We start from the raw sequence: 27,941 nt of genomic DNA on the forward strand, positions 1-27,941 counted from the left end.
ACGGGAGGGCAAGGAAAGAGGAAGGGAAGAAGATATGTATTAGAGTGGTTGGCAATCAACCACCAAACACTCTGAATTAAAATGTTATTTTATTCTCATAATTGCACTGTCTGCCTCCACACAGCTTAATTCACAGAAAAGAATTCTAGAAAATAGGATATAGTAACCAGTCAACCTCAAATACTTAGAAGTTATAAAAGTCTTCGAAAAGTTGTGATCTGTAAAACAAAGATGCCTAAACCATACTTCAAATTCATTTTAATGTTTCTTAGTGTAGGCTCTCTTGCATATAACATGGGACTTTCCAAAAGATTTATGAGTACTTACTACCTTTGTGTGAGTTGTAGAGGCTTCTTTGCTCATATTCCTGAAATAGATAAAGCTACAATACAGCTTGTAATACAAAATGAAGCCCTTCTACTGATCTGACAACATATCCTGAAAATTGTTTTTTTAAATAAATCTGAATTATTTCCATGAGCTTTATGCCTTAGTATGAAAAGTTAAAACAAAAAAAATTGAAAAAAGAAAAAAAATTGATGAGTTCAACTGATATTTTTGCTTGAGTTAACACAAACATTCTCTTTTTCATCTTTGAGGACCTACCAGAAAGTACAAAATTTTTCAGAATCAGAAAAGGGAAATAAATAGAAGTCATTCTCAATGCATACAGGTTAATTTTAAAACCATATCTTACCCAAAAAAAAAAGGCAATTAAACAACCAGTATTTATTGAGTGGCCACCACACCGTATTTACTGAGTGGTCCACTTATACTAAGAGAGCTCTGAGGGGCATACAGAAATAAACAGACCATGGTCAAGCAGACTTAGCGAGGAAGAGCTTGCCCATATTAAGGGTATTACAGACGGACACCTGGGTGGCTCAGTCAGTTGAGCATCTGCCTTCGGCTCAGGTCATGGTCCCAGGGTCCTGGGATCAAGTCCTACATCGGACTCCTTGCTCAGCGGGGAGCCTGCTTCTCCCTCTGCCTGCCACTCCCCCTGTTTTGCTCTCTCTGACAAATAAATACATAAAATTTTTAAAAATAAATAAATAAAATACTGGTATTGGAAAGAGCGTAGGGCATTGTTTTCCACCTCATTAAAAAAAAAAAAAAGGAGTATTACAAATATTTTCTAAGCGTCTATTATATGCTAGACACTGTTGGGTATAGGGAATCAGTAATAAAGAAATGAAAATCCTTGCCCTCAATGAGATCATGTTGGTCAGTGAAACATATATGTTAACCAACAATTGCTGACTGAACAAGGATAACAGAAAATTTACTATTTATTAAAACCTTTTTGTACTTAAAATTTTTTTGCCATGTGTATATATTACCAATTTCAAGTAATATATAAATTCAGAAAGTTTTAAAAGTATAAAGCAATGTAATATATTTATAGATAGCAGGGAAGAGAGGTCTAATTCTGCCAGAGAAGCTATCAAGGAAGACTTCACAAAGAGGGTAATCCTGAGATTAAAAAAAGCAGCAGAGAAGAAACATTCAGTAAGGAAGGCATGGAGATGGAAGACAAGTCTGTGGGTATGGGATAAAGGGGTGGGGAGCAGATGAGCGTGCAGATGTAGGACAGGGCCTTGAAGGCAATGTGCAAGAGACTGGAGTTTACCCCGGGGTCCAGAAGAGCCAATGAAAGATTCTAAGCTTGCGGGTGGATGAGAGACAGTATAGGGTGGTTTCAGATTTGTACTTAAGAAAAATAACTAGGTTATCAAAGGCATAAGAATAAACTGGGGTGGGGTGGAGGGGAGATCCTAGAGAAAAGAAGATGAAAAGGCTGGGAAAGTAACGATAAAGATCTGAACTAAAATAGTGGCAGCAAGTAGTCAACAGGGAATGATCCTGAAAATAAATTTAGAGGCAGAAGTAAAAGAAATTAGTAGTTAGATATTGATACCCCTCTCCCTCAAACAAACAAACAAAAAACTGTTTTAATATTATTAGTTAAAAGACCAACCAGAAAATCAGGAAAGAAAAAGCAAAAGCAAAATGGAATCCAGTTAAAGCAGAAGAAAGGTTGTTTCAAAGATTACAAGCACTAATCCTCCATATGAAAAAAGAATCAAGCAAGGAACCTTTGCAAAAGCATCTTAGTAAATCCAAATACCATCACAGTACAACACTCAAAATATATACCTTTCTTCCATAGGGATTTCATCAGCAGAGGGGGTAAACACTAAAGCTTGCTCTGGCAGGAACAAAGACATAAAATAAGTATTTTGTTCTTTAAATGTCCACCTCCTGTAACTCCTCCTCATTCTTTCCTTCAAACAATCATCTCTATAGCAACATACTCTTAAGAAATTCGTGGGTGGAAAGCATATGTTTTTGCAAAAATATGAGAACTCAAGAACACGACTAGTCTATTTTTCCCTTTAATATAAGAGATTCACAATATACCCTAAAAGATAACGGCAAAATATGGAACAAAAAAATACTTAAAAATACAAGGAAATGTAAAAATTGGTATTGCACATGCTTACATGGAAATTCTTTTTATAGGTTACAATGACACCTTGTGGTAAGGCTTTTTAAACAATAACTTATCTTGGAAAACATTTTTAGACCAAAAATATTAAAAAAACTGGTTTAGAAAATAGGAAAGAGCAAGATCATATGTTGAAGTGGAATGAACACGTACAATAATCCATTTGGAAAAATAAGGTAATGGACGCTCTTCAAAAATTAAAAATAGAACTACTATATGTTCCAGCAATTCCATTCTTGTTATTTATCAGAAGAAAGTGAAAACGCTAAACTGAAAAGATATATGCACCCCCACATGTGCTGGAGCATTATTTACAATGGCCAAGATACCGGAACAACCTAAGTATCCATGAATGGATGAATGGAAAAGAAAATTGTGATATAGACATACAGACACATAGAAACACACGATGGAATATTATTCAGCCATTAAAAAAGAATGAAATCTTGTCATTTATGATAACATGGAAGGACCCTGAGGGCATTATGCTAAGTGAAATAAGTCAGACAGAGATAAATAAGTAAAATAAGTGCCCCCCCTCCCCGACACACACAAACACCCCAAGCTCATAGACTGGTGGTTGCCAGAGGCAGGAGATGAAGGGTGGGGAAAAATGAATGACCTGTTTTTATTGTTTAAACTTAATTTTTTAAAAAAAGAAAAGAAGGGGTGCCTGGCTGGCTCAGTTGGTGGAGCATGTGACTCTTGATATTGGGGTTGTGAGTTCAAGCCCCACGTGGGGTGTAGAGACTACTTAACAAAACAAAATCTTAAAAAAAAAAAAAAAAAAAGAAAGAAAAAAAAAGGAAAGAAAAGAAAATTAAGGACAAAAAAAGGAAACTTTTTAACAATATAATACGATAATACATCGTTATTATATAGCCTAAAGCACCTTACAAACTAAAAGTATTATACTATTCCCTTCAATTAAGCTAAAAATAGTAGTGTAAGTTTTTTTTAAATGATGCAAATACAAACTACTTTTGAAATCTGGGGCAAAATTTCTAACAATGGCAATCCCTTTACATGAGAAGACTGACCAACATATGGTTTACGAACTATGAAAATAATTTTGTCACTACTCCTTTCTTCTCAATTAAATAGATATATTAAAAATTTCAATCTTGATTAACCCAATAATTAACAGAACTTATAATCATCTTTCATCAAGAGTTTGTTTACTAAACTATGCTAAACACTAGAAAGGTTAATAACCCTTTGCACACAATCACCTTTATGAATCTCTGAAATATTCTTCTCCCTCAGCATCTACAGTACCATGATCACCTCCTATCTCTTTGAACTCTCTCTCCCCCTTATTTGTTCCCTTTCTCCCAGTCACCATGAGAACCTCTGATCCACTGATGCATTTCTATAAGAAAAGTCAAGTTGCTTCTCTCACTGCTTCATTTTTTACACCTATTCGAATGACACTCAAATTTACACCCACATTTCTAACGCAGTTCATAACTCCCACTCTAATCACATGTCCCATCCACAACGGAAGCTCAACATAAGAATTAAACTCATTAACTTTAAATTTCCATCTGCCTCCTTTAAAAAAAAATTACCACTATCCTCTCCTTATTTCTCAGTACACAAATCATTCCCCGACTCCTGTTAGTAATAAATGATTAATCTTGCTGATTCTTCTTCATCTGTCTCTTGATTTTATTCATTCTTCATTTCTAGAGCCATCACCCTCTAAGGCAAAACCTCAAATATTTTACACTTGGTTTATTTTAAGAGAACCCTCCTAAACATGTGTCAGATTTTGGTCTTTCCTCATCCTTATATAACCTACAACTATCCACCGGGACAATCTTTCTCATACACTGTGTTCATCACTATAACTACACTTTATTAATCCTCCTATTGCTTACTGGATCAAAGCTAAACTTCTCAGCCAAACTCAAAACCCTGCATTAGCCAACTCCCTATACAAAAGCAAACATTTCATTTTGCTGCTTCCCAACCCTCCTTTGCTAGAGTCAATTAAGTTTGCTTTATAGTCCCTCATACACATTGCTTACTCTTGCCTTCACAACTGGGTTCATATAGTTACGCCAAATTAAAATAACTTCTTAAATCTCTTCAATTAATCCACAAATCAAGGTCAAACTCAAACCTAAAACCCTACAGTCTAAACAATCAAGAAACTACTTTCAGAGTTTATAGTTACTCTAAAAGTAAACATAAACAGCTTCTGCCCATCTTTCTGCTCCACTTGTTTCTGCCTTCCTTGTGCTTACCTCAGAATATTTATTCTATATTCTATCACATCTGCACTGTTCCCCTCTAGTGCTTTATAATTATGTAAACTATCTTTCTAAAGACACTGTAAATTCCTCAAAGCAAAGACTATAATCTACTTTTTGCATCATTTTCATAACTCCCAATTCCAGTAAAATTAGTTAATGATGGAGTGCCTGGGTGGCTCAGTTGGTTAAGTGTCTGCCTTTGGCTCAGGCCATGATCCCAGGGTCCTAGGATTGAGCTCTGCATTGGGCCCCTTTCTCAGCAGGGAGCCTGCTTCTCCTTCTCCCTCTGCCTCCCCCTCCCTTTGCTTACACTCTCTGTCAAATAAATAGATAAAATATTTTTTAAAATATTAGTTAATGACAAGAGTGAACTACAAAATTTCTGTGATATGAATCCTACTTTCCCACAGGCTTACAATGTAATTTCAGCGATGGGGAAGGATGCCACCAAGAACACTGTTTGCTAATCAATTATGCATGCCTTGTAACAATTATCCATCAAGATATTTCAGCTGAAAAAAAATTCTGGGGACATTATGGTAATCAAAAGCCTTAAAAATGAACATATCCTTTGACCTAGCACTCCACATGTAGGAATTAATTCTAAGAAACCAATCAGAGATGTGTACTAACATTTGTGTTCAGGGATCACCTTCATTTACCATTCTGTGAATATTTACTGAGTACATCCAAAGGGCCAGGTAGAAGTGGAAGGCACTCTGCCTTCATGGTGCTTACATCATAGCACTATTTATTATGGGAAAATGGGCTATTTTTTTTAAAAGCATGTTTAATAGTAAGTTATACCATATGCACAGATCAGACAGTAATCTGATTGTTAAAATATTGATGTTAATTTCTCCCCAAATCCATGCACTGTCATTCAAAATCCCAGAAAACTTTATAGAAATTAACAAGCTAAGACTAAAATTCATATGGAGGGATGCCTGGGTGGCAGTCAGTTAAGCATATGCCTTGGCTCAGGTCACGATCCCAAGGTCCTAGGATCAAGCCACGCATCCCATCTGGCTCTGCTCAGCAGGGAGTCTACTTCTCCCTCTTCCTCTGCTATTCCCCCTGGTTGTGTTCATTCACTCTCTCTTTCTGTCAAATAAACAAAGTCTTCTTTAAAATAAATAAAATAAAATAATAAAATTCATAGAGAAACGCAAAGGACCTGAAGTAGCCAAAAGAACAAAGTCGGAGAACTTGCACGACCTGATTTCACAACTCACTAAATGCAACAAAAATCAAAACTGCGTGGCATTCATGTCAACACAGACACATAAATCCATTAAAAACGAGAGTAAAGTTCAAAAATAGATTCAAAAATATATGGCCAATGGGTTTTTAACAAAAATACAAAGTCAATTCAGTGGAGGCAGGAAAGTCTTTTCAACAAATCGTCTTGGGACAACTGCCTATCCGTATACAAAAAATGAATTTCAAGTTCTACCTCGCATCATACACAAAAATTGATTCAAAATGTACACATAAACATAAAACTATAAAACTCTTAGAGAAAATATAGAAGAAAATCATTTTAATCATGGGTTAGGTAAAGATTTCTTTAAATTGGTTAATTATTAAAATTAACATGTTAATTTTAAATCAAAATTAAGAACTTACATATTTAAAAGACACCATAATGCAAATGAAGATAAACAAGATTGGAGAAATAATTTATAAATCATATGTTGATAAAGGACTTACATTCAGAATACATAAGGAATTAGAAAACCAAATAAAACAACTCAATTTAACAACAAAAAAAATGGCCAAAAGATTTGGACACTTTGTCAAAGACGATACACAAATGGTAAACACTTGAAAAGATGTTAAATACCATTAGTTATTAGTGAAATACAAACTAAAAATACAATGTAATTCTACTATACACCTATTAAAATGTTAAAACTTAAAAGGCTGATCTTACAAAGTATGGACTAGAATGTAGAAGAACTGAAATGGTTATAAACTACTGGTGGAAATGTAAAATGGGAAAATCACTTAATTTTTAAGAAACTGTCAGACACTTGCCATACAATCCAGACATTTCATGTGTAAGTATTCACCCAAGAGAAATCAGAGTATATCCATATGAAGACTTCTACACGAATGTTTGTAGCAGGTTTTTTCCTGAGACTCAAACACAGGTTCATCAAGAAGTGAATGGATAGGGAGAGAGTCCAAGATGGGAGAGGAGTAGGAGACCTTAATTCTGTCTGGTCCCAGGAATTCAGCTAGATAGCTATCAAATCATTCTGAACACCTACAAACTCAACTGGAGATCTAAAAAAATAGCTGCAACACTACGAATAGCTAAGCGACCACTTTCTGGAGGGTAGGAGGTGCAGAGAAGTCAATCGGAGGCGATATATGGGAAGATAGAAAGACAGACCTTGGGGGGTGGAGCCTCCATCAGCGGGCTACCAACAAGTGACAAAGCAACAGAGCACAAAATCGGAGCTTTTAGAAGTCTGCTCCAGTGAGGGATGGTGCTCAGGCAGCTACGCAGGGGGCAAAATCCTCGCTGGGACAGTGTGGTCTCAGGATCCTCGGGGTCACAAGAAGACAGGGGGTGGAGGGGTGGGAGGTGGAACCGGGCCTGACTGTGGCCGAGCTCCCAGGCATCTGAGCAGGGAAGCTGCCTGCAGAGTGAGCCAAGGAGGGGGCTCTCAACTCAGGGTTGCCATAAACTGGGAACTGCAGCACAGTCAGGCCACTGCTCTTCGAGCAGGAGCCCAACAAGCAGCAGAACCAGCGAGAAACCCTTCCTCCCCTGGGAGGAGGGGGGCGGGAGCGCACTGCAGGAGTCTGCAGGGTTTGGAGCTCCTAACAGGGTTGTGTGCCAGAGATAGAAACGCAAGGTCACAGGAGAGTGAGCACGAAGTGTGGCTGGAGACTGGGAGACAGGTGAGGGCTCGCTGAGGAGTGGGGCCCAAGCTTTTGAGTCCGGGGACAGAAACTGGGAGGCTGCCATTTTCATTCTTATTACCTAAAACTGAGCAGAAAGCCTAGGGAAACAAAAGCCACACTGAGCAAATGGGAGCAGATTACTTAGGCCGCTGGCAAGGGCAGTACAATTCCGCCCCGGGGCAAAGACACTTGAGAATCAGCACTACAGGGGCCTCCCCCAGAAGATCAGCAAGAACATCCAGCCAAGACCAAGTATACCAATCAAAGAGAACTGCAAACCTCCAGCGCTAGGGGAACACAGCACATAAATTCATGGCTTTTTTCCCCATGATTCTTCAGTACGTCAACTTTAATTTTTTTTCTTTCCTTTGACAACCAATTTATTTTATCAACTCCTTTTAAAAATCTTTATTAATTTTCATTTTTACACTTACACTCTATCCCTTCATTTTTATATATATATATATATATATATATATATATATTAGTTTTCCTTTCTTTACCATTTTGGGATGCAGTTTCTTCAAACCAAAATACACCCAAAATCTAGTGTATGGCTCTGTTCTTTCACCTGTCTGATCATATTCACTTTTTTGTTGTTGCTGGGGTTTTTTTTCCTTCTTTTTTGGTTCTTTCTTTTGTTAATAAAGTCTTTTTTAATTTTCATCTTGATATTTTAGCCTTTCAATGTATTTAACTTTTGTATACATAAGTTTCTCTTTCATTACAATTTTGAGATGTAGTTTCCTCTAGCAAACTGACCAAATTACACTCAGGAGATAGTATATTGCTCTGTTATGTTCTTTCTCTTTTATTGTTGGGTTTTTTTTCCTCTTTGTTTTTTCTTGTCTTTTAATTTCCACTTTTACAGTTACGTTCTATCCTTTCATTGTATTTAATTTTATTTTTGTACATATATAAGTTTTTCTTTCTTTACAATTTTGGGATCTAGTTTTCTAAAAAAACAGACCAAAATACACAGAGAATCCAGTATATTGCTCTATTCCATTCATCTTTCTAATTACATTCTCTTTTTTCCCCCTAGTTTTGTGTCTCATCTGATTTGTTTAGTGTATGTTTCTCCAGGGTAGTTGTTGCCATTTTAGTATTTTGTTCTCTTGTTCATCTATTCTTCTCTGGACAGACTGACAAGAAAGAAAAACTCACCTCAAAAAGAACAAAAGGCAGGCCTGGGTGGCTCAGTCAGTTAATTCTTTGCCTTCGGCTCAGGTCAAGATACCAGGGTCCTGGGATGAAGCCCCACGTCAGGCTCCTTGCTCGGCAGAGAGTCTGTTACTCCCTCACCCTCTGCCTCTGCCTCTGCCTCTGCCTGCAGCTGCTTGTGCGCTCGCTCTCTCTCTGTCAAGTAAATTAAAAAAACAAGAGTGAGTGAGAAAGAACAAGAGGCAATTATGACTGCCAGGGACCTAATCAGTACAGACATAAGTAAGATGTCGGAACTAGAGTTCAGAATAATGATTATACAGAAACTAGCTGGGCTTAAAGAAACTGTAGAAGACACCAGAGAATCCCTTTCTGGAGAAATAAAAGAATGAAAATCTAACCAAGTTGAAATCAAAAAAGGCTATTAATGAGATGCAATCAAAAATGGAGGCTCTAACTGTGTGGATAAATGAGGCAGAAGAGAGAATTAGTGATATAGAAGACCAAACGATAGAGAATAAAGAAGCAGTGAAAAAGAGATAAACAATTACTGGAATAATGAGGGGAAAACTTAAGAGATAAATGATACCATAAAGCAAAACAATATTAGAATAATTGGGATCCCAGAAGAAGAGGAAAGAGAGAGGGGGGCAGAAAGTGTACTGGAGCAAATTATAGCGGAGAACTTCCCTAATCTGGGGAAGGGAACAGGCATCAAAGTATAGGAGGCAAAGAGAACCCCCCTCAAAATCAACAAAAACAGGTCAACACCCCAACATATTATAGTGAAACTTACAAATCTCAGAGACAAAGAGAAAATCCTGAAAGCAACTGGGGACAAGAGGTTGGTAAGCTACAAGGGTACAAACATTATATTGGCAGCAGACCTATCCACAGAGACCTGGCAGGCCAGAAAGGACTGGTATGATATAGTCAGGGTGCTAAATAGGAAAAATATGCAGCCAAGAATACTTTATGCATGTCATTCAAAATAAGAAGAAGTGATAAAAAGCTTCCAGGACAAACAGAACCTTAAAGAATTTGTGGTCACCAAACCAGCCCTACAAGAAATATTAAAAAGGACCCTCTAAGCAAAGAGACAGCCCAAAAGTAATACTGACCAGAAAGGAACAGAGACAATATAAAGTAACAGTCACTTTACAGGTAATACAATGGCACTAAATTCATATCTTTCAATAGTTACTCTGAATACAAATGGGCTAAATGACCCAATCAAAAGACACAGGCTATCAGATGGGATAAAAAAGCAAGACCCATCAGATGGGATAAAAAACTAAGACCCATTGGGACGCCTGGGTGGCACAGCGGTTAAGCGTCTGCCTTCGGCTCAGGGCGTGATCCCGGCATTCTGGGATCGAGCCCCACATCAGGCTCCTCCGCTATGAGCCTGCTTCTTCCTCTCCCACTCCCCCTGCTTGTGTTCCCTCTCTCGCTGGCTGTCTCTATCCTGTTGAATAAATAAAATCTTTAAAAAAAAAAAAAAAAACTAAGACCCATTGATATGCTGTCTGCAGGAGACACATTTTAGACCCAAAGACACCTCCAGATTGAAAGTAAGGGGGTGGAAAACAATTTATCATGCTAACAGACATCAAAAGAAAGCTGGGATGACAATCCTTATATGAGACAAATTAGATTTTAACCCAAAAACTGTAATAAGAGATGAGGAAGGACACTATATCATACTTAAAGGGTCTATCCAACAAGAATATCTAACAATTATAAATATTTATGCCCCTAACATGAGAGCAGCCAAATACTTTTAAGCCAATTAATAACAAAATCAAGAAACACATCGATAGATAATAATACAATAATAGTAGGGGGCTTTAACAACTCCCTCACTGCAATGGACAGATCATCTATGCAGAAGATCAACAAGGAAATAAGGGCTTTGAATGACACACTCACTGGACCAGATGGACTTCACAGATATATTCAGAGCATTCCATCCTAAAGCAACAGCATACACATTCTTCTCCAGTGCACATGGAACATTCTCCAGAATAGATCACATACTGGGTCACAAATCAGGTCTCAACTGGTACCAAAAGACTGGGATCATTCCCTGCCTATTTTCAGGTCACGATGCTTTGAAACTGGAACTCTATCACAAGAGCACATTTGAAAAGAACTCAAATACATGGTGGCTACAGAGCATCCTACTAATGAATGAATGGGTCAACCAGGAAATTAATGAAAAATTTTAAAAATTCAGGGAAGCAGGGTGCCTGGGTAGCTCAGTTGTTAAACATCTGCCTTCAGCCCGGGGCGTGATCCCAGGTTGCTCTGCTGGGAGCCTGCTTCTTCCTCTCTCACTCCCCCTGCTTATGTTCCCTCTCTTGCTGGCTGTCTCTGTCAAATAAATAAATTCTTTTAAAAAAAAAATAAAAAAATAAAAAAAATAAAAATTCATGGAAGCAAGTAAAAATGAAAACACAACTGTTCAAAATCTTTGGGATGCAGCAAAGGCAGTCCTAAGAGGGAAGTATATAGAAATACAAGACTTTCCCAAGAAATAAGAAAGGTCTCAAATACACAACCTAACCTTACACCTAAAGGAGATGGACAAACAACAGCAAATAAAGCCTAAACCCAACAGGAGAAGAGAAATAATAAAGATGTGAGCAGAAAGCAATGAAATAGAAACCAAAAGAACAGGAGAACAGATCAACAAAACTAGGAGCTGGTTCTTTCAAAGAATTAATAAGATCGATAAACCCCTGGCCAGACTTATCAAAAAGAAAAGAGGAAGGACCCCCCCCCCCAAATCGTGAATGAAAGACAAGAGATCACAACCAATACCGAAGAAATACGAACGATTATAAGAACATATTATGAGCAACTGTATGACAACAAATTAGATCTGGAGTAACGGATGCATTATTAGAGACCTATAAACTACCAAAACTGATCTAGGAAGAAATAGAAAACCTGAACAGACCCATAACCAGCAAGGAAATTGAAGCAGTAATCAAAAATCTCCCAGCAAAGAAGAGTCCAGGGCCAGATGGCTTCCCAGGGGAATTCTAACATTTAAAGAAGAATTAATACCTATTCTTCTGAAGCTGTTTCAAAAAATAGAAATGCAAGGAAAACTTCCAAACTCTATGAGGCCCGCATTACCTTGATTTCAAAACCAGCAAAGACCCCACCAAAAAACAGAATTACAGAGCAATATCCCTGATGAACATGGATGCAAAAATTCCCACAAAGACACTAGCCAATAGGATCCAACAGTACATTAAAAGGATCATTCACCACAACCAAGTGGGATTTATTCCTGGGCTGCAAGGGTGGTTCAACATCCACAAATCAATCAACGTGACATACTACATTAATAAAATAAAGGACAAGAACCATCTGATCTTAATAGATGCAGAAAAAGCATTTGACAAAGTACAGCATCCTTTCTTGATTAAAACTCTTCCTATTGTAGGGATAGAGGGAATATACCTCAATATCATAAAAGCCACATAAGAAAAGCCCACAGCAACTAGCAGTCTCAATGGGGAAAAACTGAGAGCTCTTCCCCTAAGGTCAGGGACACAGTAGGGATGTCCACTATCACCCACTGTTGTTCAACATAGTACTAGAAGTCCCAGCCTCAGCAATCAGACAACAAAATGACATGATACTCTATGTGAAAACCCCAAAGACTCCACCCACAAAATTGCTGAAACTCACACAGGAATACAGCAAAGTGGCAGGATTTAAAAATCAATGCACAAAAATCTGTAGCTATCCTATATATTAACAAGACAGAAGAAAGAGAAGTTAAGGACTCAGTCCCATTTATAATTGTACCCAAAACCATAAGATACCTAGGAATAAACCTAACCAAAGAGGCAAAGGATCTGTACTCAGAAAACTACAGAACACTCATGAAAGAAATTGAGGAAGACACAAAGAAATGGAAAAACATTCCATGTTCATGGATTGGAAGAACAAATACTGTGAAAATGTCTATGCTACCTAGAGCAATCTACACACTGATTGCAATCCCTATCAAAATACCATCAACTTTTTTCACAGAGCTGGAACAAATAATCCTAAAATTTGTATGGAACCAGAAAAGACCCCGAAGAGCCAGAGGAATGTTGAAAAAGAAAACCAAAACTGGTGGCATCACAATGCCAGACTTCAAGCTATATTACAAAGTTGTAATCAGCAAGACAGTATGGTACTGGCACAAAAACAGACACACAGATCAATGGGACAGAACAGAGAATCCAGAAATGGACCCTCCACTCTATGGTCAACTAATCTTTGACAAAGCAGGAAAGAATATCCAATGGAAAAAGGACAGGCTCTTCAACAAATTGTGTTGGGGAAATTGGACAGCCACATGCAGAAGAATGAAACTGGACCATTTTCTTACACCATACACAAAAATAGACTCAAAATGGATGAAAGACCTAAACGTGAGGCAGGAATCCATCAAAATCCTAGAGGAGAACACAGGCAGCAAGCTCTTCGACCTTGGCCACAGCAACTTCTTGCTAGAAACGTCTCCAAAAGCAAGGGAAACAATGGCAAACATGAGAACTACTGGGACTTCATCAAGATAAAAAGCTTTTGCACAGCAAAGGAAACAGTCAACAAAACCAAAACACAACCTACAGAATGGGAGAAGATATTTGCAAATGACATATCAGATAAAGGGCTAGTATCCAAGATCTATAAAGAAGTTCCCAACTCAACACTCAAAAACCAAACAATCCCATCAAGAAATGGGCAGAAGACATGAACAGACATTTCTCCAAAGAAGACATCCAAATGGCCAACAGACACATGAAAAAAATGCTCTGCATCACTTGGCATCAGGAAAATACAAATCAAAACCACAGTGAGATACCACCTCACACCAGTCAGAATGGCTAGAATTAGTAAGTCAGGAAACAACAAATGGTGGTGTGGATGTGGCAAAAGGGGAACCCTCTTACACAGCTGGTGGGAATTCAAGCTGGTACAGCCACTCTCCAGAGGTTCCTCAAAAAGCTGAAAACAGAGCTACCCTACAACCCAGCAACTACACTATTAGGTATTTACCCTAAAGTCACTACTTCCTTCTCAAAGTCTTTTCTAGATGTTTCCTTTTCTTTTCCTCTAATCCATTCCGAGTTAACAGTCATTGTGAGCTCTTCCATAACGCCATGTATTTATCCATATCAATTTATTTACTTCACCATATTCTAATCAGCTATTTGTATTCCAATCTCCTGCACTAGGCTAAACTCTCCTTGAGATCAAAGATCATGTCTTAGTCATCTTAATACCCCCAAAACCTTACATAATACCTGAAACTTGGCAGGTAGTCAATAAACACTTGTTGAATGAATATTAAGCAGTTTCTTCCATTTATCAAAAGGACAGGAAAAGCAAGAAATTGCATAGATCTTGGGATTCTACAACCCCAAATGCTTTATAATTTGATGCTTGAGGAAAATCATGGAATTTAAGTCAAGTACATTTGAAGTAACTAATAAATGGCTAATATTGTACAAAGGATTATGAGTGATATAAAAGAAGTATGGGTCGGGGTGCCTGGGTGGCTCAGTCAGTTGAGTGTCTACCTTTGCCTTGGGTCATGATCTCCAAGTCCTGGAATCAAGCCCCATTGCGGGCTTACTGCTTAGCAGGGAGTCTGCTTCTCCCTCTCCCTCTGCCCCTCCCCCCATTCATGCTCTTTCTCTAGCTCTCAAATAAATAAAAATCTTTAAAAAAAAAAGTGGGTCAAGTTTCATCCTCCTGAGAGGAGAGTTTCACACAGAATCATAAAAACCAACCTCCTAGGGCACCTAGATGGCTCAGTCAGTTAAGTGTCCCACTTGTGATTTTGGCTCAGGTCATAATCTCAGGGTCATGAGATCGAGCCCTGAGTTGGGCTCTGTGCTCAGCAGGAAGTCTGCTTGAGATTCTCTCTTTCACCTCTCCCTCTGCCCCTCCCCCACTCATGTTCACTCTCTCTCTCTCCTCTTTCTCTAGAATAAATAAATCTTTAAAAACAAACAAAAAACAGACCTCCTACTTTCAGCATGAGATAATGAAAAGGTTGAGAAATCCTCTTCACAAAAGAGCCAAACAACAACCATTTCAGTGATCTGGAATTCAATCAAAGGCATTCAACAAACTGAAAAAAGGTGTTTATTCATGAAAACAACTGGGTAAGAACAACAGGAGTCTACAGCAATCTTACCTTCAGCTACTCCCATCTCCCCCTACCTTTGTCAGTGTAGGAGTTTAATAAGCATAAGGCAAACTGTGAAGAGCAGGTTCACCACCACTACTTGAGGGTAATCTATTGATTCGATGCACCATCAGTTAAAGCGGAGATTTCTGTGATAACCTTACAGTGAGAGCCAGTGGCACCTTTAGCCCCAGGGTGCAGGACTCTGTGTGCCAAGAAACAAACTGGCAGACTAGCTGGGCATTTTATAGGAGTTGTGGAAGTTGAAACAGCTGGGGCAGGGTGGTGCGGGGGAGGCTTGATAAACTACTAGTGCAGGTTAAACTACTAGTGCAGGTTAAACTAAGACTGTCACTGGATACTGAAGCAGGTCCGTGCCACTCACACATCCTTGGCCAACAAAGCTATGCATATGGCAAGAGAGGCTGGTGCAAAGTAAAAACAAGGGCAAACTTGAAAATGACCTGTGTCTGAATGCACTCCCTTACCCTCAAACAGATCTATCAGCAGTACTAGCCATATTAGTATTAAGCATTAGCTGTGTTAGTTCAAACTGTCTGAACACAACTTCTGACCAACCCTTGAACACTAAGGTATGCACACACAGGAAGCCAGGTTTTAAAACCAGCAGACATCAAGAACAACATAATGTAGGGGTGCCTGGGGGGGCTCAGGTCATGATCCCAGAATCCAGGATCAAGCCCCGCACTGGGCTCCCTGCTCAGCAGGAAGACTGCTTCTCCCCCTCCCTCTCCCTCTGCCCCCTCCCCCTGCTCATGCTCACGCACACACTCTCTCTCTCAAATAAATAAAGAAAATCATTGAGAGAGAAATAGACAATATAACAAAATTAGTTGTAGAGTATAATGATTGATAGAAAAAAGACAGGAAATCTGCAAGGATATAGAGGACTTGACAAACACTCCACCCCTAAACTGCAGAATACATATTCTCTTCAAACACACATAAAACACTCCAATATACCATATGCTGGGCCACAAAACAAGTCTCCGTAAATTTGAAAATACTGAAATCATGAAAAGTACCTTATGTGATCACAATAGAATCAGAGATGCAAAATGGAAAGAAATCTAGGAATACTCCCCAATATTGGTAAATTCAACAACAAACTTCTAAATAACCCATGAGTCAAATAAAGCACAAGGAAAATTTAAATATATTTGAATTGAATGAAAACAAAAACAAAATCAAATGTAAGGAATGTAATTAAAACAGTGCTCAGAGAGAAACTTACAGCTTTAAACAACTATGAGAAAAGAAGAGAGGTCACAAATCAATAATCTAAGCTTCCACCTTAGGAAACAAGGGAGTGGGGAGAACACACTATGGGCTCAACTTCACAACCCTGAGATCAGGACCTAAGCTGAAACCAAGAGTTGGACACTCAACCAACTGCACCACTCAGGTGCCCCAAAATTTGGTTCTTTAAAAAAAAAAAATCAACAAAGCTGACATACTTAGGCTAGATTTACCAGAAAACAGAAAAGATACAAATTACCAAAATAAAGAATGAGAGATCATTACCAACCTTACAGTAATTTAAAAGACTTTTAAAAATATGGATTTTTTTATCAACAAATTAGACAATTAACATGAAATGGACTAATTCCTAAAAGCGTACAAGTTATTAAAACTCAAAAAGAAATAGAAAATCCAAATAGAACCGTAACAAGTGAGGAAATTAAATTAGTAATTAAAAACCTTCCCACAAAGAAAAGCCCAGGCCCATACAGCTCCACTGGTGAATGCTATCAAATAGTTAAAGAAGTAATAGCAATTCTTAGGAAACTATTTCAGAAAAAAGAGAGGGAGAAACACCATGCAACTCCTTCAATAAGGCCAATGTCGTCCTGATACCAAAGTTGGACAAAGGCACCACAAGATACCAATAGACTAATATTCCTCATAAACATAAACGTGAAATTCCTTAACAGAATCTAGGAAAACCAAATTTAGCAACATATGTAAGATTATATAGTATGACTAAGTGAAACTTATCCCAGGAATACAGGGTTGAGTTAACCTCTGAAAAATCAATTATGTAATATACCATATTAATAAAAGATAAAATCCATTATGATTATCTCATTGGATGTGGGGGGGGGGAATCTGACAAAATCCAAGACCCATTCATGATTAAAAACTCAACAAACTAGGGCAAAATGGAATTTCCTCAGTCTAATAAAGGGCATCTACAGAAAACCTACAGCTAACATTACACTTAATAGTGAAAATCTACATACTTTCCCCTGAAGATGAGGAGCAATGCAAAGCACTCTCCACGCTTATTCAACATCTTACGATCTAGGCCATACAACAAAGAAAAAATGAATAACAGAATGTATTAACATTCAGATTGGAATGATCTGAACTTATCAGACATAATCATATATGTAGAAACAATATTTAAAAATCAACTGTGGGGCACCTGGGTGGCTCAGTCGGTTTAGTGACCGACTCTTGATTTCAGCGCAGGTCATCATCTTGGGGTCCTGAGACTGAGCCCTGCCTTAGGCTCTGCACTAGGTGTGGAGGCTGCTTGAAATTCTCTCCCTCTCCCCCTCTGCCCCTCCCCCCAGCCCACCATGCACTCTGTTAAAAAAAATTAATTGCATTTCTATAATCTAAAAATCAAATTATGAAAATTCTATTCCCAATATCAAAAATTCTCAATTCTTCAGAATTTAATGAAAGTGCAAGAATTATATATTGAAAACTAAAAAAACATTGTTGAGAGAAATTAAAAATATAAATAGAGAGACATCACATATTCACGGATTAGAAGACTCTTAAGTTAGCAATTTTTCCCACACTGATCTATGGATTCAATGTAAATCTTATCAAATCACAACAAATGTTTTTTGTAGAAACTGACAAGTGGGTCCTAAATTTTACATGTAAACGGAAAGAATCTAGAATTACTTTTGAAAAAGTTGGGAAGATTTACACTACCCATTTTGTTTTCTTCTTTGAATTTTTATTTGTATTTATTTTTCCTGAGTAAATGTGGGGCTCAAACTCACAACCCCAAGATCAAGTCGCATGCTCCACTGAGCCAGTCAGCCACCCCTATACTACCCATTTTGAAACTTACTATAACACTACTGTTATCAAGGCAGTGTGGTACTGGAGTAAAGACAGGAATATAGATGAAGAAAATAGGACTGAGGCTCTAGAAATAAACCCTTATGTTATAAACAACTGATTTTTTACAAATGTGCCAATATAATTTAAGGGAAAAAGAATAGCCTTTTTAACAAATAGTGCTAGGGCAACTTGGCATCCACTTGGCATTAAAAAAATTTTTAAATTTTGGGGCACCTGGGTGGCTCAGTTAAGCGTCTGCCTTCAGCTCAGGTCATGATCCCGGGGTCCTGGGATCGAGCCCCAGGTAGGTCCCCTGCTCAGGGAGGAATCTGCTTCTTCCTCTCCCTCTCCCTGCCCCTTCTCCCACTCATGCATATGCATGCTTGCTCTACCTCTCAAATAAAATCTTAAAAAAATATCTAAAATAGATCACAAATGTTAATGCAATATGGATCCTAGATCTAAATGAAGGAGCTAAAGGTAAACAGAGGAGAAAATCTTTGTGATCTTGAATCAGGCAAAAAGTTCTTAAACACATCATCAAAATCATAAACCATAAAAGGAAAAAATTATAAACCAGACTTCATCAAAAACCTTTGTACTTCAAAGACACGAGTATAAGAAAAAGTAAGCCACAGATTGGGAGAAAATCTTTGTAAATGTCTCCAATAATAAGACTTTAACCAAGAATATGTAAAGAACTTTTACAACTCAGTAAGACAAAAAAACCCAGCTTAAAAAAAAAATGGGCAAAAGATTTGAATAGAATTCCACCAAAGATGACTTATAAAAGGCTAATAATAATAAGCACAGGGAAAAATGCAACATCATTTATATTTAGGGAAATGCAAATTAAAATCACAAGTCGAATTTTGGGAGCCCCCATCTCCCATGTTGTTCAAAGGTCAACCAAAGACTCTTTCTCTATGTTATGATGCTAACCAAATATTTGACCTATCCCATTTGCAAGTTCAGATCTTTGCAGAGTATCTTTGTATAGATGGGTTTACATTTATAGTGCTACACAATGTTTCTTGAGAATTTTCATTTAATCAAAAAACTATGAAATGTGATAAGCATTCCTCCTTTGGCTTCCAAGATTCTACCCTTCTCTGGTTTTCCTCCGTACTGTCTTTGTCCACCTACCCATTACATGCTGATGTTCACCAGCCCTCTTCTGATTCCACACACTCTCCCTAGGAATCCCATCTATACCCAGGATCTGAACTACCACTATTGCTGATGACTTCTGACTCTCACTCCAATTCAGAGAAACTTCTCCCCAGTTTTACTTGATTTATGAACTCCTTCCAGGTTAGGTTTAATACTTCTCTGTATACTCTCAGATTATATTTACATAATTCTAATCTGGCATTTCCTTAATTATAATGTGTTCTCTTTCCAGTTCTAGGTCAGGTGTCCTTCTGACATGCCACCAAAACATGCCCTCATTTATCTTTATAGCACTTTCAATTTATATTACAAATAACTATATATAAATTATAAATAACCATTCATTTTCTGCCACCAGGCACTGCTTGAGACTTGGCACTATGCCTTATTCACAATCCTCCCAGTACCTAGTATAGTGCAAGACCCATGACAGGCACTCAAAAATCGACTAAACCAATGAACAGGAGAAATAAAATGTGCTTTAAATTGTAAATATACAGGGCACCTGGGTGGCACAGTTGGTTAAGTGTCGGACTCTTGGTTTTGGTGCAGGTGATCTCAGGGTCATGAGACTGAGCCCCAGGTTGGGCTCTCCACTCAGCACTGAGTCTACTTTAGACTCTCTCTCCCTCTCCTATCCCTTCCCCACGTGCACGTACACTCTCTAAAATAAATAAACCTTGAAAAAATGAAAAATAAATTGTAAACACACAACCTCTGAAAAAAAACTTTTTTCAAAAGAGAAAACAGGCCAAGAAAGGTTATGTGACTAACTCAGTCAAGTCTTCATCTCCTGAATCACAGTTCTCTTCCCACAAAATCATAATGCCTATTAGTTCATGCTTACTTATCTGAGCTTTCCATGAACCTCCAGAAGTAACATAAAAATATTATTTGGAGAAGAACCATTTCAAATGCATCCACCACAACTCTTGTTGGCTATATCAGTTGTAGAGAACTCAGATGTTCTTACTTAATCGTTTTTCTGCCCAATATAGACTAATCTTTAATTTAACCAGTCTCTTCACATATCCTTCATATAATTCAATATATATCACACATCTGTATGTGAAAAATAATGTACAAGTTATAATCTGTCAGCACTCCAAAAATATATAATTATATTGTATGCTCTTTAACAATATCTCCAGTGTCTGCCTTAAACCAAAATGTGATTCAGATGAGAAAAACATATTGAATGTGAACGCTAAAGACAAGCACTTCAACTTAGCAGGAAAATCCCTATAGTCCATTGCTAACGTTTTCAGTGGTTGCTACGTTATCCTGCAATTGTGTTACTCGGCAACAACTCAGAAGCTAGGATAGCAAGCTTACTAAAAAACAAATGACTCAAACCAAGATTTATAAAAATACTGAGACTCTTTTTTTTTATACCTTTAAATGAAGCAATTCCTTGTCATAAGCAGCAGATACAGGATTTACAGCAAGACTACAAAAATTACCCAGAATTTATTTAAAGACATATTTTGAGAGTGATAGGCACTTTCCCAAAGGAAATGGATAGGTTTAGGTTCCTCCTGACTCTATGAATTTTAATGAAAAAGAAATTTAAAATTACAATATATGGAAAGCAAGTAACTGGGCACTTCCTGCTTTAATTTTTTTACTACTGGATTAAGTCTCAGTTAAGCTTAACAACAACAACAAAAAAGCTAGACTAGCTAGACTATACAGCCTGTGATCTCCATAACCCATAGAGGCAGCCCCAATGGAAAAATATAAAATTTAAAATAACTGCTACTTTATGAGGGCCAAATAAAAGTACTGACATAATTCATAAATGAGTCTTGACCAGGAAAATAGTAACATGGAATGGGGTAAAATGGAGAGATAGGGAGAAAGGGATTATACAAGGGAGTAGAGGGAGGAGAGAGTTGGGGGAAGTGTTTTTAAAATCAAGATTCTGCTAAGGAAGATCCAGGAAACTGACCAAACTCCCCAAGCCCACTTGAGAGTAGTGCCAGCATTCCTGAGGGAGTTCTTAATGCTGATATTGTCATGGGAAATTCTCAAATATCACACTTTCTAGGAATAGAATTTTTCCTTCCAATTCCAGTGAATTCCCTCTTTAATTCCCTTTCTTATGGTTTACAGTTGCCCTTCCTCTCTCAGTTACTCTCTCAAAGATTTTCTTTTACTTCTACTACACTATGGAAGGGGGGGAAAGTACAAATGCACGTTACTCATCTCTAACATTTATTCAGCAACTTCTATTTGGAAGATACTAAGGATACAGCTCATTGAGATCTGGTGTCCTGCCCTTAAGGAGCTTACAATCTAGTTAGGAAAGTGAGGCATAAACAGAAATAAAATGCAATAGAAAGTATCAGATGGGGGGCGCCTGGGTGGCGCAGCGGTTAAGCGTCTGCCTTCGGCTCAGGGCGTGATCCCGGCGTTATGGGATCGAGCCCCACATCAGGCTCCTCTGCTATGAGCCTGCTTCTTCCTCTCCCACTCGCCCTGCTTGTGTTCCCTCTCTCGCTAGCTGTCTCTATCTCTGTCAACTAAGTAAATAAAATCTTTAAAAAAAAAAGAAAGTATCAGATGGGAATGGCTAATAAAAACATCCTATAGGATTTCAGAGAAGAAAAAGTTCAAAACATGTTACCCTGAAATACGCCACTCTGGTGTACTAGAGTTAAAAGTACTTAAGAAACAGCAGGTGCAAAAGGGGCACTCTGACCCTCCTTTTTCTTCCTGAAAACAGAAGATAAAAATTCCAGAAGGAAAAAAAACCCCGTACCAGAAGTAAAGACTATTCTTATCACCAGAGATGGGGAATCAAAGCAAGAAATCTGTACAAACAAGCCTTATTAAACTAATCTTTATTTTCCTAGTCACTTCTCCACAATTTACTACTCAGCACAAAACCCTTTGTCTTTTTTACACAAATTTGTTTATCTAAAAGGTATAAAAGCTTTCCACTCTGGTTACTTCAAGTCTTCATTCTCCTGTGAAGGCCGCCAAGTACATATAAAATTTTTTTTAACTTGTATGCTTTTCTCTGTTAATCTGTTTTATGTCAATTTAACTCTTAGGCCAGCTGGAGACACTAAAATGGTAGAGAACTTTTCCTCCCCTACAGAGATTATGGCGGAATTGAACTTTATAGAAAACGTGCAATTCAGATTTTAGGAAAGAAGGGAAGAAATCAGGTCAGGCAGGCAGAATGACATGAAGACTTGGAAGAAAGGGAGGAAGCACATGGTAGGTTTAGAGAATAGTGAGGAAATCAGTCTGGACACAGAACAGTTTTTCTATTAAGAACATGAACATGAAATGGCAGAGCGAGAGGAGATTTCGAAGAGTTCGGATTAAGAAATGTGAACTTTACTCAGTAGGAAAGAATACTTCAGGAAATTTTTTACAGATACATACACACATGCCCTAAAAGTACACACAGATTAGACAATTTGACAAAATTACTGAACTTAAATACATTATGACAAAATTAAAATAAAACTCAATTACTTTAGGCAAAGACAGTACCTAGAAAACACACAAAGAATTATGACAATTAACTAATCTTTCTGTTAAGATTTCATTCTTCTAAACTTCTTGAATTAGAACTTCCCATGACAAAATGCTGACTTCTGATTACTAAGAATTTTATCATACATGAGTCATTCTTGATTTTTCTTCTCTGCTTGTCTTGCCCAACTCTTGAATATTTCATTACTTCAATATCAGCATATGGAAAAGAAAAAGGGGGAGGGAACTAAAACGAAGTCAACGGATTTTTGCAATGCAGTTAAGACATGCAACTTCAAGTTCCAATTCCCATTACCAATAGTTTGATTTCAAAGAAGTCATTCAGTCTCACAGTGTCTCAAATGTTCTCACTTCATTTCTTACATACTTGAAAGGTTATAGCACTCAAAAAAATCCTGAAAAAGTGCTCTGAAAACTACTTGACATACAGTCATACAAATTATGTCAATAAGGGTTCAATGGGTGGAGAAAGAATGAGGTTATTGGCTCGACCAAAACCACTTAAAAACCACTTGCGGATAGTGTTTCAATCCCGCACTGCGCTATGTAACCCTAAATTGGTATTATTCTATTATTTGAAAAATTCCTGAATATAGCCTGCACACTTCATCTGGTTAGAAAATATTCGAAAGAAAGAATACCAGACATATACTGTCCTATATAACCAAAGGGTAACCCAAATCCATTTGCAACTCTCTGGAGAGTCCTGTATGACACTGAAACTCAAAACATTCTAGTAATTCCACACAAAATGAGTTTGAAATCAAACTTCAGCACAGAAGGTGCGTATTAACTGTAACCACCTACAGGCTAAACCCATGAATTTACAGAATTCTGAATCCAGATAATTGTAGGATAGTTACACTTAATTATATGATAGTTGAATATTAGACTTGTTTACGGAGATGTTGCTTGGTAACAGAAGCACTGCTTTAACAACTTACTCAGTTTTAGATCTCAAGTATTCTGTGCTCATAGTCTAAATACTATCAACTATAACATATATAAGAAATTAAGAACAAGTTTCTTGCCATTCTAGACATCTCTGAGATTTCACTGAAACAGCTTCATAATTAAAACTCATATAACTGTAACTTAAAACTTTAAAAATACTTGGCAGTGGGCATTCTGAAGCGCTAAGTACCCATTTATTATGGTCAAAAGCTGGTAAGGATTTATCAAAATGTCCATTTAAGCCAGGCATTCATTTACATAGTCTAGACGTTATCTCTGAAATGACTGCCAGTATCAGTATTAAAATTGTTTGCAGGGTCATGGAAATTGGTTGCATAGCTTTTTCATCACAAATTAAACTGTGGTACCACACGTTCAGCCAGTTAGTAAACTAGCTACACACGCATCGCACTGGAGTGCACCAAAAAACTCCAAAAAGGGGCGCCAGCCTGGCTCAGTCCCAGGAGCATGCGACTCTTAATCTCGGGGTGGTGAGTTCGAGCCCCGCACTGGGTGTAGAGATTACTTACATATACGAACTTAAAAAAAAAAAAAGGATTAAAAAAAAACTCCATAAAAAGTTTCACGTGCACTTAAGTGGCTACAGAGCACGTCTCACAGCCTACGTTTCTAACACCCTCTCCAATTCCTTTACGGGGAAAGTAACAAAAAAGTCAAGGGCAAGTTGTAAAGCAAAGGGGAGCATTCCAAAACTACGGACAAGACAGCGTCCCCATAAAAAGAGGTTACGTACCAGACTCGCACACAGTCCTTGCAACTTGAGCACATAAAACTTAACAGCGCCCGGTGGTGTGGCCGCACTGGCCACCGGGGAACGCCTGCAAAGCTCCAACCACGGGCACCCACTCAACTTTTCTCGCACCGGCATTGGGGCTAAGGGATGCGGTTCCACACGCGGGGTGCTGGCCCGGCCGGCAGCCGCTCGCGGCGCAGGCTGACGAGAAGGAGCAGGAAAAGGACGGCCAAGCGCGCCCCTCGGACTCCCGACTCCACGGAAATGTGAGGTTTCCCAGGAGAGCTCCGAGGGCGGAAAGGGCGGAGGTGGAGAGAAGAACTTCGCTCCACCTCGGCGGACGGGCTTTCTCAGGGTAGCGAGGCAGCCCAGTGGCGGCCCACGGGCCAACACGCTACCCTTCGCCCTCAGCCCGCCGCCCACCGCCCCTCAAGCCGAGCGCAGCCCAGGTCCCGAGCCCTAAGGGCGCGCGAAGCAGGAAGTCCCGCCCCTACGCTTACGTCACCGACGCCGCGGACGCCGGCTGCGGTCAGCAGCCGTTAGAGGGAGGAGGCGAGCCGAACTGAGGCGGGAGCAGCGGCGGAAGATGGCGGGAACGCCGGGTCGAGGCGGCACTGCGACAGAGCACTGGGGGGACGCAGAGATCCCCCAAGCCGAAAACGGGCGCTTGTTTCAACCAGCCAGACTGAAGTGTGTGGTTGAGCGGGAAGCCGGTCTCCCTCGCCCCCTCGCCGCGCTATGTTTCTAGGGGATTTTCTCCCTTTTCGCGCTTCCCTCTGCCGACTCTTCGCACACTCAACTCTTTGAGGGCTCCGAGGAGGTCTCCTGCCGCTGACTTCTTCCCCGATTATGCACGTTTAATGGGTCCTGGAGTCGGCTGCCTGCAACGTCAGCCTGGGGGCATGAGCTCCCGAGCGGGGAGTCAGCTCAGCTTGCCAGGAGGAACCGACCAGGTCAGGACCAGGGCCCGGGGTGAATCCTTCCCCGCCCCTTGAGTCCTGCTCCACAGTCAGGGCCCACTGGGGATAACATTGTGAACTATTTATCTCAAGGTTGTAAACTAGAGTTGGAAGAGAAGGTACTAGTTTTTGAGAGCATTAGTTATATGCCAAGGGTTGAAATGTAGTTTCAGTCTCTAAGAATAGGTGATAGAAGAAATAGGCACTCTTCCTTTCCTACGTTTGTTCAGTGTCTTGGTTTGGGGTTTTGGTTCTCATTGCATTGTGAAGCAGAGCTTATTTTTTTACCTAGGCTGTAGCTATAATTAGAAAGGCAACTGAGATAGGACTTTTTTTGTTGAAATGAGGAAAGAGGAGTCATTCCATGAGACAATGAGTTGGGTAATGGAGTGTCAACACGTGGATTACAAAGATGTGGGAGGTAGTATCAGTGAACAGAATATAGAATCCAGAAACAAACTGCTGTGCCATGTACAAGTGTTTAATAATAGTAGCTCACATTTGCTGAGCATTTAGGTATCAAATACCAGAGCACTTTTTCAGGCTCTATTATTTAACCCTAAGACAGGTGCAATTATTATCTGACTTTACATTACCCAGAGCCATTATGTGAGCAGACTCTGCTCTGAGCACAGAGCCCATTGAAGGGCTCAATTTCACAACCCTGAGATAACGATCTGAGCTAAAACCAAGAATGGGATGCTTATTCGACTGCACCACCCAGCAGCTCACATTTGCTGAGCATTTAGGTATCAAAAATCAGAACACTTTTTCAGGTTATATTATTTAACCCGAAGACAGGTGCAATTATTTGACTTTACAACATTACCTAGAGCCATTACTGGTAAGTGTTGAAGCCAGGAGAACTGGACTCCAGAAGTCTTGGTGGTAATCAGTAAACTGTATGCTACAAATCACTGCTAAGTGGGAAAAAGATTATGTGAGAAATAACAAACCAATGGAGACAGGCTTTTAATCTCTTTTCTCAAATACCAGATGAATCAAAAAATTTCAAAAATGTAAAGAATTAAGCCATAAAAACACTACAAGAAAATCAAGGAGAGTATCTTTATAATCCCGAGCTGAGAAAGGCCTTTGCTAAGTATGAAACAAGAACCAGAAACCATAACAGAAAAAAATTAGTAAAAAACATTAACCACATGAAGATTGTAATCCTCTTCTACATACACGTTGTAATCTTCTATACACAAATAATGAACCAGTGGAAAATACATTTATATCATGTGGAAAAAGAAGGAAAAATATTCCTAATATATGAAGAGCTCATAGAATATCAATCTTAATGGGCACCTAGGTGATGCAGTCGGTTAAGCATCCCACTCTTGGCTTTAGCTCAGATCGTGATCTCAGGGTTGTGAAATTGAGCCTTTCATGGGCTCTGTGCTCAGCGCAGAGTCTGCTTAAGATTCTCTCTCCCTCTCCATTTGCCCCTCTCCCTCTGCCCCTCCCCCCCACACTCAATGCACACGCATGCTCGCTCTCTCTCTCTATATATAATTTTTTAAAAAGTATCAATTTTAAAAATACCACAATAAAATTAGCAAAGGAAATCAATAGGACATTTTTAAACCAATAAAAACAAACATCTAATTAAATGAAAAAATGTTCAACATTCCAAACAGATCCTTTTTGTCCCTCAGGGTACATAGGGATATGGGGTTAACAATTATATTGTGCACCATTGGTGTTAAGGTTGAAATTGGGACAATCTTATTTACCAAATTTACCAAAATTTCATTAGCCTTTGCCCCAAAATCTCATTTCCTAGTCTATTTATTCTAAGGAAAATAACAAAACATTCATATGAATGTTCCTCACTCCATTTTTTTGTAATAAGTGTTTTTAGAAACAATAAAAGTGCCATCACTAGGATGCTAGTTAAATTACAGTGCATGTGCACAATGTAATACCCGTAAGCTATTAATCACAATGATGAAAATCTTTATTTACATGAAAATACTTTCATAGTATATAGGTCCCCCCCATAAAAGTAGAATATAAATCAGCAAGAACAGAATCTTCTTGACATGAATATATATGTGTATATAAATGTACAAAAAGATCTGGAAGGATGTTGGCAAAAAATGCAAGTGATTTTTATTTTGTCTTTTGGACTTTTTTTTAATCTCATTTGAATTTTTTTATAATGTCTGTATCATTTTTACAAAAAAAAAACTTTTATTTTTAATTAAAGATATGCCAGTGAAAGGGGAGCCAGCTGACTGTAGATGCCCATAGGTAGACAACCAATGTGAAATAATTATATCTGAGAGCTAAATTCTCAGCTTTTTAAGCACCCAAAATTTGATTATATTAATTTTATATTTTTATATATTTTTATATATTTATATTTTATGTATTTTATTAAATAAATATATTAATTTACCTCAAG

At 38.5% G+C, this 27,941-nt stretch overlaps 1 protein-coding gene and 1 pseudogene across 2 annotated transcripts in view; one reads left to right on the forward strand and one right to left on the reverse strand.

Moving 5' to 3' along the window:
* Positions 1–25,069, reverse strand: part of CEP83 (centrosomal protein 83) — a 124,009-nt gene extending 98,940 nt beyond the window's left edge. Inside the window, exon 1 of one of the 2 annotated variants that reach the window (XM_040637321.1) lies at positions 24,570–25,069. The gene's annotated coding sequence lies outside the window, so the exon portion shown is untranslated. Of the gene's footprint in view, positions 1–8,859; positions 8,927–24,569 lie in introns of those variants that run through there. The other variant, XM_040637322.1, reaches the window with a different exon arrangement.
* Positions 25,070–25,155: 86 nt separating this feature from the next.
* Positions 25,156–27,941, forward strand: part of LOC103660155 — a 7,021-nt pseudogene continuing 4,235 nt past the window's right edge.

The sequence above is a fragment of the Ursus maritimus genome, unplaced genomic scaffold (assembly GCF_017311325.1).
Source record: "Ursus maritimus isolate PB19 unplaced genomic scaffold, ASM1731132v1 scaffold_21, whole genome shotgun sequence".
Lineage (NCBI taxonomy): Eukaryota > Metazoa > Chordata > Mammalia > Carnivora > Ursidae > Ursus > Ursus maritimus.